The sequence below is a fragment of the Mustela putorius genome, unplaced genomic scaffold (assembly GCF_011764305.1).
Source record: "Mustela putorius furo isolate JIRA1106 unplaced genomic scaffold, ASM1176430v1.1 tig00003846_pilon_pilon_pilon, whole genome shotgun sequence".
In the NCBI taxonomy this organism is placed as follows: Eukaryota; Metazoa; Chordata; class Mammalia; order Carnivora; family Mustelidae; genus Mustela; species Mustela putorius.
Genome location: NW_025421999.1, coordinates 16,450,777 through 16,467,699, shown reverse-complemented (window position 1 = coordinate 16,467,699; position 16,923 = coordinate 16,450,777). Strand labels below are relative to the sequence as shown.

Genomic DNA, 16,923 nt, shown 5'->3' with positions numbered 1-16,923 from the left:
GGCTTGGCTTTCCATTCTTCCTTCACTGATCATATGCATGTTGAGTTTGTGTTATCTACAGAGGAGTGAGCTAAGCTTTGAGAGGGAAGACAAGTGCACTTAAACAATAGTCCTTGCCTAATGGTATTGTGTACTTTAGTTAAATTAGTAATAATTTGCTATGGTTTATTTGCAGAAATCAGTGTGTTTCCTTATAGATGGAACCTGGCCAAATTCAAGCAAACGACAAACAAAAATTTAAAAACCTTTTCTAGGCTTAAAATTTTAAATTTGATTTTGAAAATTCCCTCTCCAAAAGTGAATTCAAAAACTGAGTACTTTAAAAATCTTATTTAACATCCCAACAATTTAAAATACGACAAAACTTAGTAACCCACTTGTTTCTTCCCTCACTCTTTTCTGAATGATATCAGTGCTTTAAAACTCAGTTTCAAAATCTTTAATTTCCTTCATGATTATGTTTACCTTGGGACAGGCTTCTTTTGCCAACTCACAAACAGGCTGTTCTTTTGCACATAATTGCATGTGTGGATCAACTGTTCTTTTTATTTATTTTATTTATAACGTGTTCTTAGCTCCAGGACCTGCCACATTGAAGACTTCCAAGATAGATGTGTATTGATCATTTTTTGATCTTTTTATCTGTAAACTGCTTTCTGAACATTTAATGGCTTCCAATCATTCATGGAAACAAATCTGAAAATTTCTGCCTAGCTCCCTTTAAACCTCCATAATATGATCCCACTCTAAAGATCCAATGACATTTCTCACACATTCTTTCAAACATCTATTACTCGATTTCCTTTGACCCCCAAATCTTTTCTTTTGTTCACCAGTCAAAATTTACACCTTCTGTAAAGTCTAGCTTAGAGCTAATATCCTTGATCATTCAAATCTTCAATTATGACTTGTCCTCTGAATTTCAGAAGTAACTAGAGTCAGAATAATGTAATTGCAGTTATTCATGCTAATTATTCTTACCAGTTTTTCTCTCCACAAATAGTTAAGACTCCTTAAGTCTAGAAAGCGTGTTTTCTCTCTTTATGTCCTCCGACCCTAGCACAATGGTATTCCTCACTAAGGACCACTTAACAGGGAGTTTAGAAATTGCTTCTGTTATATATAATTTGACAAAACTGACCATTTGGACATTTGGGACAATAAGCTTAGAATCATGCAATTTTAGAAGTCTTAAGCATTAGGAATCTTTTTTTTTAATTATTATTATTTTTTAAGATTTTATTTATTTGATAGACAGAGATTACAAGTAGGCAAGAGAGGCAGGCAGGGAGAGAGAGGAGGAAGCAGGCTCTGTGCGGAGCAGAGAGCCCGATGCGGGGCTCGATCCTAGGACCCTGGGATCATGACCTGAGCCGAAAGCAGAGGCCTTAACCCACTGAGCCACCCAGGCTCCCCTTAAGCATTAGGAATCTTAAGGATTAATATACTGAATTCTTCATGGTACAGATAGGACTGAAATTTAAATGGAGACAGTATGGATCATCCATTCCTGGTGGACTTTATCTCAGTGTCTTTGATATCCTTTCTTGTTCTGTTTCCTCTGACTTTAAGTGGTATATATGTGTTGTGATGGTTCTCATCTATTAAAAGATACTAAAATACTGTGTCTTATTTATGCTTTGGTCAGAAAGGCAGAAACCACTCTAGGAATTTGAAGAAGGAAGGAATTAAATTCTAGAAACACAGAGCTCACAACACCATTGGAAAACCTACAGAAACAAAATTCAGGAAAGAAGGCTATTAGCTTTCATGTTCACTGCTAACTTTGGAGCGAGGGAGCTGCCGTCACTGATGAAGCTATCTCCAACATCAAGGTGGCTGGGTTCCAGGAAAACAGCAGAGGGCTTTATAGAAACTTCCGTATGGTAAAGCTCAGGCATATATTTGCTTCCCGTTGCTGCATGAGCAATAGCTTCTACATCTCTTCCACCTTGTAAATGTTATGCAAATGTTTCTGAATGGCAGAAAAAGAAATTTATTCTTATATTTGCATTTTACTACTTCTCTATTCCAACGGTTTGGTGCCTTTCCGCACACCTCAGTAGTTCACAAATGAGGAATCTGAACAGTAATAGTGTTTATAATAATAGAATTGTTAGTACTGGAAGGAACTAGAACTCAATTCAACCCATCTTCTCTTAATTTAAAAGGTCAAAATTGCATAGTAATGGGGTTGGACAGCCACCTTTTAAAAACCTACCTCCTTGGCTAGAGATGAGCTCTGAACCTGCCCATTGCTCTATACTTACCAGTCAATTTAATTTTATGACCTTCTGATTTAATGAGATAAGTACTTCTTATGCCTAATTACTTAGTGCTAAAACCACGTTTTAGTTTTATAAGACACACTTCAAAAATTGTTATTGAATCTTATCACATACATACTGACTAAAAAGGAGTTTAGACTGCTCATTGCTGTTTCAAGATGAAATCACCATTTTATTTGATGACTTACAAAAGGGAAAGATGACCAATAAATCTGTTTAATCAGATCTCTCAATATTGTGAATGATCCTCCTGGTAGCCAGATATTATAAGTCTATTGTGGCCACTTCTCATTTTTACTTGTTGTTCTGCATGGAACTAGCTGTGGCACTAGGGCTTTCTTAAGAATAAACCATTCCAAAATCACACTGTTATTATAGGTTGCTTTGTCCTCAGGCTTTCTAGTATTCCTTTTGGGCTATTGGTCTTTCAACATGCAGTTAGGGGATTAAAGTAAATCATTTAATCCATGCAGCATGTCACTCAATAGTATACTTTTGGAAATTGTTTCCACAGGAGCACCAGTGAAAGCAGCCAGTCTGAGATATTGACACTATAGAAAAAACTGACAGCTTACTCCTTGTATTGATTCTACTCTTCTCTACAAATATAGACTCCGTTCCCTACCACAGCCTTGTAAGTGGTGACTGCTGAGGTTTCTAAATTGCTTTGTAAATTATTTATTACTTGACACCTTGTAAAGACCTCTTTTCTTCTTGTCTGACTTGCTTGTGATTTCGAAGGTCTCATTTATATTGAAAGGTCTCAGTGTATACTGACCACACCTTCCTATAAGTTTTTCTTACTACTTTATGTTGAAAATATGACTAGTTCTACCATATTATGACCATACCTTTGTCATTCTTATGGCTGATAGGTTGTCTACAAATTGTCATAAATGCTTATATGCGTATGTTCCCCACTGAGCCCTGGACAGGCTGGCAATTTGGAACTTTGCATGGACAATTAAGTAGCACATTTTCAAATTTAAAAAGTTGAAAATATTTGGAGGCCATTTATTTAATGTTGGAGGAAATAGTTTTTATAAGTAAAAATTGTTTATCAGATCAGATACACATTTAATTCACATACACTGATATAGTAGAATCAATGTTCTGAAAAAATTTGCAGATCCTTTTTTAAAAATTACTCTCTTCTTACTTCAGTTTTCTTTTGTGATTCTCTGTACCATAAAATTTTTAATGTTCGTAATATGGATAATAAAAAACAGACTGTTATGTCTGTAAACCGGGCAGTTTGAAGACTGTGACTGCCTACCTTGAGCTGACTAAGATCATATACACACATATAAAAATACTCAACATAAAAGCTTTGTGCTTGACAATATGAGTTTCTTCCTTCCTTTCTCCCTGGTTTCCTACACTGTTAGGCTCAAGACCACTATTTACTTTGTGACTCGGGGCTGGAGTTACTGTAGGTAGCATCCCTTATAGGTTGGGAATTCAAGAAGCTTCTCATCCCATCCATTCCTTAAAATTCACTTGATTATGTTTGTAAAGTGTGGACTTCTCAATGTCATCTCCATCATTTATGAGCTTCTGTGACTTGAGGAAAGTAAATTAGGTTTTGTACGTACTAGATTCTTCGGTAAAATAAAACAACAATAATAATGATAACAACCCAGAAGGTTATTGGAAGAATAAATGTGGTAATATAGAGTATTAGCACAAGCACATATTAGATATCTATCATGGTTATGATATAAGTGGTACATAATTTTTGCTAAAGAATTTAATTTTAGGATGTTTATATTTTTATGTAATACCAATAGATATTGCTGATAATAAAGAAAATATGTAGCAAATAATGGTACATTGAAACCATAACATCTTTTAGAAAATTTTTTCTAACTATAGAAATTTAAGGAGGATAAAAACATACTTGTAAGATCACTGTAATTCGCAATGAAATCAGGAATACAAATCCATTGAAAGACACACGTTTTGATCCATTATGAAGATTTATAAGCAGAGGAAGCCAACTATTTCCAGACAGACTGCTGTGGGCAAGAGAGTGCACAGGAAAAGCAAAGCTGGAAACCAGAAAGCTATCTTTAGAGAATGAGACCATTGTAGCCATACATGTCAAGCGTGTTTCAGTGATACTCTTTCCAGGCAAAGTTTGGTCTAGGGCAATGCTGATTTTCTTGTCTACCATTTTATGTCAAGATATATTGTTATGACCTTGTTTCATTCTTTCCCTGCATACTTTAATGGCAGTTGCTTTTTTTTTTTTTTTTAAGATTTTATTTATTTATTTGACAGAGAGAGAGAGATCCCAAGTAGGCAGAGAGGCAGGCAGAGAGGCAAGCAGAGAGAGAGGGGGAAGCAGGCTCCCCGCTGAGCAGAGAGCCCAATGCGGGGCTTGATCCCAGGACTCTGAGACCATGACCTGAGCCGAAGGCAGAGGCTTAACCCACTGAGCCACCCAGGTGCCCCTGGCAGTTGCTTTTAAAACGAGTTGTCTATACCTATTTTCATACTTTACTTCTGGCTTGAAATACTTGTTTCTTAAAACTGTTTCAATGTTTCAAGGTTCCGCTTGAAATACTTGTTTCTTAAAACTGTTTCAATGTTTCAAGGTTCCGCTAAAAATGCCGCCTTCCCTAGAGTTCCCACTCCCACTTTGTTTCTTTTCTTTCCAAAGTCTTTTGACCCTGGTAACTATGAATCACCCTAACCATTATCCTAGGTTAGATACCATCCTATTTGGTTAAGTAATTATTTATTATAAAACTGTTCTAGAGCTAGAAACATGTAAGGCAAGGAAGATTCTTTTACTGTCCCTTCAGTAGCTACATAATGAAAGATTAAAAGGAAAACTGAAAAGCTGGTTAAGTCAGAGTATTTTCAGATAAAATCCACATTCCAGAACTGAACTAGAGCTTTCTAGTAATCCTCTATGTGTGCAACATCTTACATATATATCCTACTGTCGTCTATTAATAACTGACTTTACCACACTACTTCAGAGATTACATAAAGCTCTCACATAATTTATTTCATTTATTTTTCAAAATGATTTTATGAGATTAATCTTAACCTCATTTTGCAGAGAAGAACCAAAGCCCGTATGGTTACGTGATTGGTTCTGAGTTGTTCTCTCAGTCCCAGATAACCTCACATATTGTGGCTCCTTCATCCTCACGGTAACCACATGAGGAAGGCCAGGAAGAAATTTTCTATCTTTGGTTAGTAAGCAGTGGGGCCGATTTCTCTTGATAAAAAGTGAGAGAATAACTACCCATCCTAAGCAATCTCTGCCTGTTTCCTTTTCGAGTCAGGAGAGGTGGGGGCATTTCTCTGAATAAGACTGATTTGACACAAAAAACAGGTGGCAGCCTGCAGACTGCATGCATGACAGAGATGCATGACAGAAAAGAGCTGGGACTTGATTTAAAACATTAAAAACATACATACAATATACACATATATATGTACACACACATACATACACATATATATTCAGATATATGTGAATAATAAAATATTAAAATACATGTGAAAACATGTATATCTATTTATATTTCTATTGTTAAAAAATAAACAAGCATATTAAAAATGTTGAGTTGTTTGCGTGAAAATCAATTCTTTCCTACTAATTTCTTTAAGCCTGATTACGTTTTTATTGTGCTTCATTTCCAAAAGAAATTTGAAAATTTGTCCCAGGTAATTAGGAGTATGTATTCTTTTATTGTCTCTGTTACTACATTTCCTACTTCAGGCGGATTTGCGGACATAGACATCAGTGCCAAATAATAGAATGGCTGTCATCACCATATTAATATTTAACAAAAGTGAGGTTTCCAAACAGCATCCACTGATACATGGTAATATTAGGGTTGCTAACGAAATGATTATAAACTTTGAATTCAATCATGAAAATTCATCGAGTACATACTTTTTGAAAAAATTGTGGGAAATCCAAGTCTTATAAAACACTGAACCTTTTTATAAAAACCAGAGTGCAATGAGTCTATGAACATGTAGTCAATAAATTAACAGACAGCATGAAAATAAGTGATATAATAAAGTCAGACAAAGTATTTTTGCAGGAAGTGAGGAAAAAGCATTCCCTGTCTTTCCAGTACACACACACACACTCACACAGCTGACAATGTAGAAGGAGACTAAGGAAAAATCATGTGGTAGGTAAGTGAAAATTTAAGTCATCTTTATTGCCTAAAATAATGAGACGAACATTAATAAGGTTTTTATTGTAGTTGCATAAATTGGGCTTTAATTTGTGACCATTGAGAATACTGCTACAGATTGAATTTGTTTTTATTGAATGTAATAAATAAAGACTGTACATTCAGATATCATGAATCATGTGTATTTAGAAACAGTTTTATCAAGTGCAGGTACTCTGACTTATTAATCCTTGAAATTATTGCCTAGATTAGTGCCTAGAACATAAAAGTGGCCATTAATTTTTTTTGAATGAACAAATGGTGGTAAAATGTAATATTTGAAAGGGCCAAATTTAAGATAATGTCATTTAACTCAGCATATGTAGAAATAAACATGCATTCAAATATAAAATCATAGAAAAATGTTTTAGTTTAACAATGAACATCTACCTTAGAAAGTGACAATAGTAGTTTTTATTTAATTATAAATTATGGCCTGGCAGTTATGTACAAGGTAATTTTTTGGTGGTAAGGAAACAACATAGTTTCATGTAGTTTCATTTCCATCAAAGAATAATTATGATCCAGTAGAAAGCTAGTGTATGTCATCAAATAACAAAAATCAAGGATAGAATGAGATGCATATCATAGAAGAAGTGGGAAGGGCAGTGATTTTGGAGTGAAATGAATTTATTCTCATTTTATTCATAGTTGTGTGACTGACACAGATTATATTTTTAAGATTGTACCTGTTATTACCATTTAATTTATAAAAAGGGAGAACCTCCCCTGCAAAATTCAAAACTGATCTTGTAACAGTTCATAACTGTCATGAAAGAGTTCTTACAATGTTTGGCTTTTGTTTCACAAAAATTAACAGACTTAATGTTACTGCAATTAGAAAAGTAAGGAAAAGACACAGAAAACATAGAAACAATGTCATGTGGAAATTATATTAAAATGGAGCAGTATCAAATAAATCATTACTACATGTGTAAATGACATTAAAATAAGTGTAGAAAAAGTTTTGCTTGTCTCAGATAACCAGCATAATATTTTGTGGTTATGAGAATTGCAGTTTTAGGGAAAATCTAAAATAGTGTCTACTAGATTTTGACATGTTGTCTTATCAACAAGTATGAATTTTGTTGTAGAAAGTACATGTCCTTGGTTCTAGCGACCTATGATCCAGAATAGCCTGGTTAAGTCGAATCCATAGCCCTTTGCTTGCTTGCTACTAGATTTGAATGGGTATGTAAATGCTCTGTAGATGAGAAGGGTTTAATGACTGAGAAGTAAACAGAGCTGTCTTTTTATTTGAATCTATATTAAAGCCATCCAAAGTTCCTTAGGTATATTAAAAAACTATTGTAAAACAAAATCTGTTCCCTTTATTGGCAGAAAGAAATGCTTTCGTGTTTGTGTGCTGTGTGTTGTTAAAACATATTTAACTTTAGGGGCACCTGGGTGGCTCAGATGACTAGGCATCGCTTCCAGCTCAGGTCATGATCTCTGGATCCTGGGATCCAAGCCCCATGTCAGGTCCTTGGGCTCCCTGCTCAGTGGGGAGTTTGCTTTTCTCCCTCTCCATTTGCCTCCCCACCCCCGACTTGTGCTTTCTTTCTCTCTCTCAAATGAATAAATAAAATCTTTTTTTAGAAAAACATATTTAACTTTATTCGGCATAGGACATAATATCTGATTTCTTATAGAAAGAAGTCCAAACTGTGGACATAGTAGAGAAATTAAAAGAGGACTAAACCTTAGTAAATACTATACCTAATAAATAACACAGAGGCAAAGATAGCATTGTTTCCTATAGCTATTGAAGAGGAGCACATCATTATAAATTCAGGGCAGAAAATCTTTATTTTGTCTTAATTACTATTATCAAATCTATTTTCCTTCTGGTTGCTCCCTGATCTTCCTAGGTATCTTCGTTTTCACTACAGCATTGAATCTCTCCAGATATTTTTGTGTTTCTAGCTTTTGCTACTCCGTGTTTGAATTTATTCATAGGATTCCTTAAATTACTGTTTTATTAAAAGAAGATTATCCTGTGATATGGCAAATCAATTGAGAAACTAAGCTTAATTGCATTTAATATTAGCCTGGTGTCTGTTTTTAGATACAAAATTTTCCAAAAAAGTACATTTTAATTTTTTAAGTATACATATTAAAGGAGGTCTCACTGAAAATTGCAAAAGAAATTTTAATTATTCATACTGCAGGCGAACACTAAGACATTTGGGAACCAATAGGATCCTTAAATTCCATCATATAATTACTTAGAGCATCAATCATCAATATATAACTCTTAGGAAAATCATGCTTAATGCCATAGATGCATATAGACTCTTATTCAGACAACAATGTCTATAAATTAAATTTTTCTGAGAGAATTATATTTTCCTAATTACGATTATTATTTTTTTTTTGGAGTATACTATTCAAAACTTTATCAGCCTTTTAGATCTTCTGTGTCAAGATAACAAATAAGAGAGGAAAACAACAATGAAACCCCACTATGAACAATTATATGCCAACAAATTTAATAAACTAGATAAAGTAAATAAATCCCTAGAAAGATATTAACTATACAAAGTGAGTCAAGATCTGAGAAGACTTACAATAAATAAAAAATTGAATCAGTAATCAAAAACTTTCCATAAAGAAAGGCCCACAATCAGATGGCTTCAATGATGAATTCTGACAAGCATATGTAGAAGAATTAACACAAATCCTTGGAAAATGCTTCCAAAAACTGAAGAGGAGGGAACCTTTCTGAATTTATTCTGTGAGTTCAGAATTTTACTAACAAAGCTAAACAGGTATCACAAGAAAACTATAGACCAGTAACTCAACGAAGAGATAAAAAAAATCTTCAGCAAACTACTAGCAAACCAAATAGACAACATAAAAAAAGATGATTCATCATAACCCAGTAAGATTTATCTCAGAAATGCAACATTCATCTACTGTACAAAAATCAACTACAGACAATGCATATGAAAGGGTAAAGGATAAAAGCCACATGATTATCCCAGTAGACATAGAAAAAGCTCTTGACAAATCCCAACACCATTTCTTGTTAAAAACATTTAACCATCTAGAAATAGAAGTGAAGTTCCTCCACCTTATAAAATGCATCTATGAAAAGCCCACATCTGTCACCACATTTAATGCTTGAAGACTGAAACTTTTCCCTAAATATCAGGAACAGGGGAAGGGTGTATGTGTTTGAGACTTCTACTTAACATTTTATTGGAGCTTCTAGCTAGGACAAATAGGAAAACAAACAAAGGAAAAAAGTAAAAGAAAAGAAAGGGAAAGAAAAAAAAATGTATTCAGACTGAAAAAGAAGTAAAATGATCTCAGTTTGCAGATCATGATATTGTATATAGACAATTCCAAGGAATCCCCAAAAAGTTATTAGAGCATTGTAAATTAAATAGGGCTACAGAACATAGGGCCAATTAAAAAGAAATAAGTTGCACCAGCACTGAAAAAACCAAAAATGAAATTAAGAAAACAGTTCTGTTAACTATAGCATTGAAAAGAATAAATATAGAGTAAATTAAACAAAACAGTTAAGACATGTACACTAAAAACTCTAATGTGTGATTACAAGAAATTGAAGAAAACTGAGTAAGTGGAAAAACATCCCATGTTCATAGTTAAGAAGACTTAATATTATTAAGATGGATCAAATGGGTCTAGTGATTCAACATAATTGTAATACATTCCAGTTTTTTTTTTTTTTTTTGGCAGAACTAGACAAGGTGATTCTAAAATTCATATGAAAATGGAAGGGACCAGGTGCTTGAGTGGCTCAGTGGGTTAAGCCTCTGCCGTCGGCTCAGGTCATGATCTCAGGGTCCTGGGATCGAGCCCCACGTCGGGCTTTCTACTCAGTGGGGAGCCTGCTTCTCCCTCTCTCTCTGCCTGGCTCTCTGCCTACTTGTGATCCCTTTCTGTCAAATAAATAAATAAAATCTTTAAAAAAAAAAAAAAGAAAGAAAGAAAATGAAAGGGACCTAGAATAGATGAAACAATCTTGAAAAAAGGGACATAGGAGGACCCACACTTTCTGACTTCAAAACTTACTACAAAGCTACAGTAATGGATAAAGAAGATGTGGTATATATATATATATAGTAGAATATTACTCAGCCATATAAAAGAATAAAATCTTGCAGGTAGACCTAGAGGGGAGGGTATAAAGCTAAGTAAAATAAATCAGAGAAAGGCAAGTACCATATGATTTCATGCAAATATGGAATTTACACAACAAAACAAAGAAAAAAGAGACCCAAACAAAACAAAACAAAACAACCAGACTCTTAAGTACAGAGAATAAATCAGAGGGGTCACCAGAGGGGAGGTGGGTGAAATAGAGGGGATTAAGAATATTATCTTGATGAGGAATGTATAGATTATTGAACATTATATTGTACCCCTGAAATTAATACAACACAACATATTAATTATACTTGAATTTTAAAAATGTTAAAAGAAAAAAAGAAGAGTAGATACTGGCATAAAAATAGCATATAGATCAGTGAAAAAGAGTGAGAGTCCAGATAAAAACCATACATTTATGGTCAATTGATTTTGACAAGGACACCTAGACAATTTAGTGGGAAAAGAATTGTTGCTTCAACAAATGGTGTAGGGACATTTGGAAATTCATATGCAAAAGAACGAAGTTGAAACCCTGCCTAACACTGTATCCAAAATTAACTTAAAATGATAAATGCCCTATATATAAGAGCCAAAACCATAAAACTATCAGAGGAAAACATAGCTTTACCTCTTCATGATCTTGGATTGGTCAGTGAAAGCACCGACAGAAGAGAAGAAAAAACAAAACAACCACTAACAGTGAAAAATAAATTGGACTTAACCAGAATCAAAAAACTTGCGCTTCAAAGGACCACAAGAAATTGAAAGGGTTAACCCACAGAATGGGAGATAGTATTTGCAAGTCAAATATCTGATAAGGATCTCATATTCAGAATAAAGAACTCTTATATTGCAGTATATCATACAAAAGCCAATTACAAATGGGCAAAGGGTTTGAATAGATGTTTCTGCAAAGAACTTATGTAAATAGCCAATAAGAATATGAAAAGTTCATTGTCATTAGTCATTAGGGAAATGCAATTTAGAACAACAATGAGATAGAATTCACACCCACTATGATGGCTATAATGAAAAAGGCAATAGGAAGTGTTGACAAAGATGTGGAAAAATTGAAACCTCATACACATTACTCGATGGATGCAAAAAGTTGCAGCTGCTCTGGGAAAAAGTTTGGCAGTTCTCAGTAAGTAAATGTATAGTTACCATACCACTCCATTCCCAGGTATGTACCCGAGAGAATTTAAAATATATATCCACACAAAAAATTCATATATCAATGTTCATAGCATCATTATTCTTAATAAAAAGTGGAAACAATTCAAATTTTCATCAGCAGATGGATGAATAAACAAAATGGGAAATAGCCATTATATAGAGTATTGTTAAATCATAAAAGGAATGAAGGACTGATACGTGCTACAACATGGATGTATCATGGAAACATGCTAATTGAAAGCAAACACACAAATATTGTGTAATTCCATTCATGTGAAATGTCCAGAATGGGAAAATCATAATTAGTGGTTTCCAAGGACTGCTAATAAGTACGAGTTTTTTGGGGTCTGATAAAAAATGTTCTGGAATTAGATAGTGATGAAAGTTGTACAACCTTTTGAATATTATTAAAACCATTGAATTGTAAATATACATATATAAAATATATATTCATTAATATGTATATACATACATATTTATAAAATTTAATAGTGTATACATGAGTGTATGTATGTACAATACCTGGTCTATATAAATAATTAAAGAAATGCAAATGTAAACAATAACAATATTTCTAGTGTTCAGGTTAGCAAAAATAAAAGTGATAATATTTGAGGAGATTGTGAGGTATTCTGTTAACCATATAGTGTTGGAGTGAATGTAAATTATTGGAATCACTTTGAAGTAATTTGACCTCATCTCTTAAAAAAAAAGAGTCTCTGCTTGTCTCTACAAAAACACACATTGTTAGGAAAGATGTTTCTGGTTGTTCATGATAACATTATTTATAAAAGGAAACCCCTGGGGAAAACCTGATTGTCCATTGGACGAGTGATTATCCACTAGAGGATGATTTGGAAACATTTCCTGGATATATTCTCAAGCAAAAAAGACATTTGTAGGACATAATGTAAATTACTATTTTTATTTTTTTAAGGGTTTTATTTATTTGTCAGAGAAAGAGAGCACAAGCAGGGGGAATGGCAGACCGAGGGAGAAGCAGGCTCCTGGCTAAGTAAGGAGCCCTTTGCTCTCAAGTTAAGTCCCTGGGATCATGACCTGAGCCAAAGGCAGACACTTAACCAACTGAGCCACCTAGGTGTCCCTATTAATTATATATTAGTACTACACACACACACAGTGTTTGAATGCATAGATTTTTCTCTGGACAGACCCACAATAACTCAAAAATAGTGGTAGAGCCACTAGGAAGGGCAATTTGGGAATCTGGAAGGAAGGGAAGATTACTTTCCAAAAAGAAAGCTTTATAGTTAAATAATTATCAAACATTTGAAGAAAATTCACGTGGTAATGAAAAGCATTGGTTTAGAGAATGAGTTTAGAGAACGAGCTTTGACATTCTGTAGCTCTGTATGTGTGTTTGATTTGTTACTGAATTCATTTTGGGCAATTAAACTGTCTATACCTCAGTGTTCTCATAAAATAAAAATAAAAATGGTAGTCACCTGCAGAACTGCTGTAGGTATTGAATAAATACAGAATGTAAAGTAACACCAGGCCTGGCAAAGAGGAATCATCTGATAAATGCTATATAATACTTTTATTAGCAATAGTAGTACCTCAGAATGATTGAATATACCAAGGGTTTGGCTTCCAGTGAGAGGATGTCAAGATATTCTCACAGTAGCAGCTGATCTAGATCAGGGTTTCCTACTCATGGTGCCATGACAAGCTGATGAGTTAAAATTATTATGTGTTTTGTGAGTAATTTGTTTAATTCTTGACCAAAGTTAGAAGATTGTTTATGTTAGAACTAAATCATTGCTGTACCTGTAAAGACCCTCTCACTCTCCTGAATTAGGAAATTAATTTTTGAGTGGGATAGAAAGGAAATTGTTGATAGCTATGGGTGTGCCAGTGGAGTGTATGGGAACATATGGGAAAATCATGTCATCACAAGCTGTAATCCTTTGCTATGGATAGAAACTAGTTCAAAGTCAATAAATGCAAAGTTCCAGATGATTTAACGGTCTAGGAATCATTGTAGAATATTTTCAGAATACATGAGCCTGAGTTGCCTCCATAATCCTAAAGGCCAGTAAAATTCTAGGCATGATCAGGAAAGAAGACGAAAATATAACCTTATTCTTTATATTAAACGATAGCATTTCTGCTTTTAAAATACCAGTGCAGTGGTGAGCACTGGGTGTTATAGGCAATTGATGAATCGCTGAACACTACATCAAAAACTAATGATATATTATATGCTGGCTAATGGAACATAATAATAATAATAATAAATGCAGGGTAGTTCTGGTTATCAAATCTCAAGAAAGACACATTCTTAGACCCGGCATTATTAGGGCAAATGTATAAGCATTTTAATAGCTTTTGATATATACATGTTAGTATGCATATACATGTTTGGGGGAAGGCGGTTTACATGGTTATCAGCATTGTATGAATCATATTGGTTATCTGCATAAAGTGTTGTCATTTACCAAATAAGCTAATTTACTAGGCATTAAATTATATTTTGAGATGAATGTCCTTTGAATATTACCAAATTGGGGCATTTTCCCATGTATTAGTTACCTATTTACATTTCCCTTTGTCCAAATTGTCTATTTATGTTCTCCTGATGACTGTTTATTTATTAGGTTTTTGATATTTCTATTACAAACTTAAATGATCTCTTATTACTTACATATAAATAATCCTGAGATCTTACGCAGTGAATTATGAATTGTGGAAGCTAGTTCGAGTCTCTTGTCTGCCAGACTCTGTATTGTGATTTTGAATCACACCAATTATATTTGGTGGGTTATGAGTGGAAAGGAGGGCAGATATTCTGTCATTCCATTCACTGATGAAAGGTATTATAGTAATTTTATCAGAATCTGGGATATAATCAATGCTTAATACTTACTATGATGATCACTGAGTAATTTTCTTTCCAGAGAATTTTATTGGTAACTTATTAGGATTTAGAAAGAAGGAATTAGAATTTAAATAAAAAACAAAACAAGAAAGAAGGTCTCTTGTTTTTGTAGAGTGACATTTTCTAAAAAGATGTTAGTCTGGGGGTGTACTGATTTTACCCGCTAAATATTTGATGTGGTTACTGATTGCTGAATCCGATTCTTCTGCTAACTTACTGGTGAACCTTTGACAAGTCACTTAACCTTTTGGTTTCCTCAAGCATGAATGAAGCGTTAGTCTAAGATGTCTCTAAGCTCCACGCTAGCTGATTTTTTCTGATTGATTTATACTACCCATTTCTTGCTCCCAAATACACCTTTGGAATTTCCAAATGAATTTAGGATTATCTATGGTCCACCATGAGTTGGCTTCTCTTTTTATCTAATTCTTTAATCCCTTTTTCAGCACAAGATAAGTAGTCCAAAGTTTCAGAAGTTTGGAACTCAAAAACCATGTTTTGAAATTATATTCATTCACTAAAATACAAAGTTAAAGCAAAATATGTAAGAGCATTATTTTACCTGGCTGTCTTTTTGAGTGTGTTGCTCTGTCCTGTTACTCACAAACAAACACAGACATGCCTTATGCTGGGGAGAATTATATTGCAACCTCCATAATAGAAGGGTTGCAGAAAGTACATGATACAAGAGTTGCAAATATATGTATTTGGGGATTCTTGCGGCATGTTAAACTAATTTAAAAATTATCTGAAGAAGAATGTGATGAATTCATTTAACTCTGTTACATTTTAAATATTTTGTAGATACACAGACTCTAAATAATTAACTCTGCTTACTCCTCAATGATTTAAGTGGAATGACCCTTGACAGTCTGTTTGTAATAACTAACACGGTTCATTTTAATTATTATTTTTTTTAAATTGGGAATAGACATCCCTAGAGTTTTAAGGTTCTTGGAGGTAAAATTGCACTTTTCAAATTGGTTAATTTAGTGATTTTTCTTATATGAAAATGAAAGTGTTCTGCATTTTAAAAATGTGAAGCTGATTTTAAAAGTGATTATGTAAGTAATTCAAGATTAGGTATCTATTACAGGCAGTTGTGCCCTTTCTTTCCACCACAGCATACATATCTTCTAATGTATTAAAAACTGTGTAGCCTGAACGTTAAGTAGGTCTGAAAGTAGATTCAGTGATTTTTATATAAAAATCTTGAGTTTGGAAGTTCAAACAAATACTAATTTCATAAATACAAAAGTTAAAAGTAGCAAAAATAAAATCTGTCGTAAGCTTTACAAGCATCTTTAGTAGTTATTAAATACTAGATTCTGCACGCAGGGAACTCTTATCTTCCATTTTAAGTGCCTGTTTATCTTGTACTTGAACTCTTCCCTCATTTTATCCTTTTGAATAACACTGTACTAAAGTGGATCTCTGATTAATATTTAAATGTACATGGGGATAAATAGGTAACCTAATCAGAGAAAATAATTAACAAGCCACCTCATTCTCATATCCTTTAATTCCTACAAGGGAGCATATATCTTGATTACTAGAATATCATTCCCTTTGACCTTTTTAATTTCAGGTTTAGTAGGTTTTGTGATTGAACTGGCTCACTAACACTTCATTATAGTTCCTAAATATTTTCCGAATATGCTGCTTGCGTACGGTTTTTTTTTCCGCATTTGACTTTTCTCCTCTTATATAATATCAAGAGATAATCTGCAAGGATTATTTTCCCCATTCAGTTTTGCCAATTTTTTGATAGGATGCCGGGCTACACAGGAACTTAGGTGGGAACTTCTGAGATATCTTTTTGGCAAAAATAATTTTATTTGGTGATTAAAAATGAGATAGGTCTCCGTGTATCAATGTGGAATTATATTCATGTCTCGATGGTTGCACATTACAGTTTTATTTGGGCTAAAAATTTCTGTAGGCATATGAAATGATTACATGTATAGAAAATTCTACATGTATATATGTATGTTGTATAGGAGAATGAGTGTTCATGAAATATATGTTTAATTTCTATATAGATCTATAGAAATGATAATTACCAATTTTATATCACCCATCACTTGCCTTCCTACCTATTTTATTACAATCTTTGTCTCTATAATTCTATCACCGGGGAATAAAATTGGGAAGCAGAAGAATTGACTTTTAAATTTTAATTTACATGGATTATAAAATTTCCTGTTTTTATGATCAATCT

At 33.6% G+C, this 16,923-nt stretch overlaps 1 protein-coding gene across 2 annotated transcripts in view; it reads left to right on the top strand.

The window, feature by feature from the left end:
- The window catches only part of HNF4G (hepatocyte nuclear factor 4 gamma), a 123,318-nt gene that overhangs the window by 61,671 nt on the left and 44,724 nt on the right, over window positions 1–16,923 (top strand). The window contains exon 1 of one of the 2 annotated variants that reach the window (XM_045063188.1): window positions 2,774–2,922. The exons of the other annotated variant lie outside the window; for it this stretch is intronic. The gene's annotated coding sequence lies outside the window, so the exon portion shown is untranslated. Of the gene's footprint in view, window positions 1–2,773; window positions 2,923–16,923 lie in introns of those variants that run through there. 2 annotated transcript variants of the gene reach the window in all.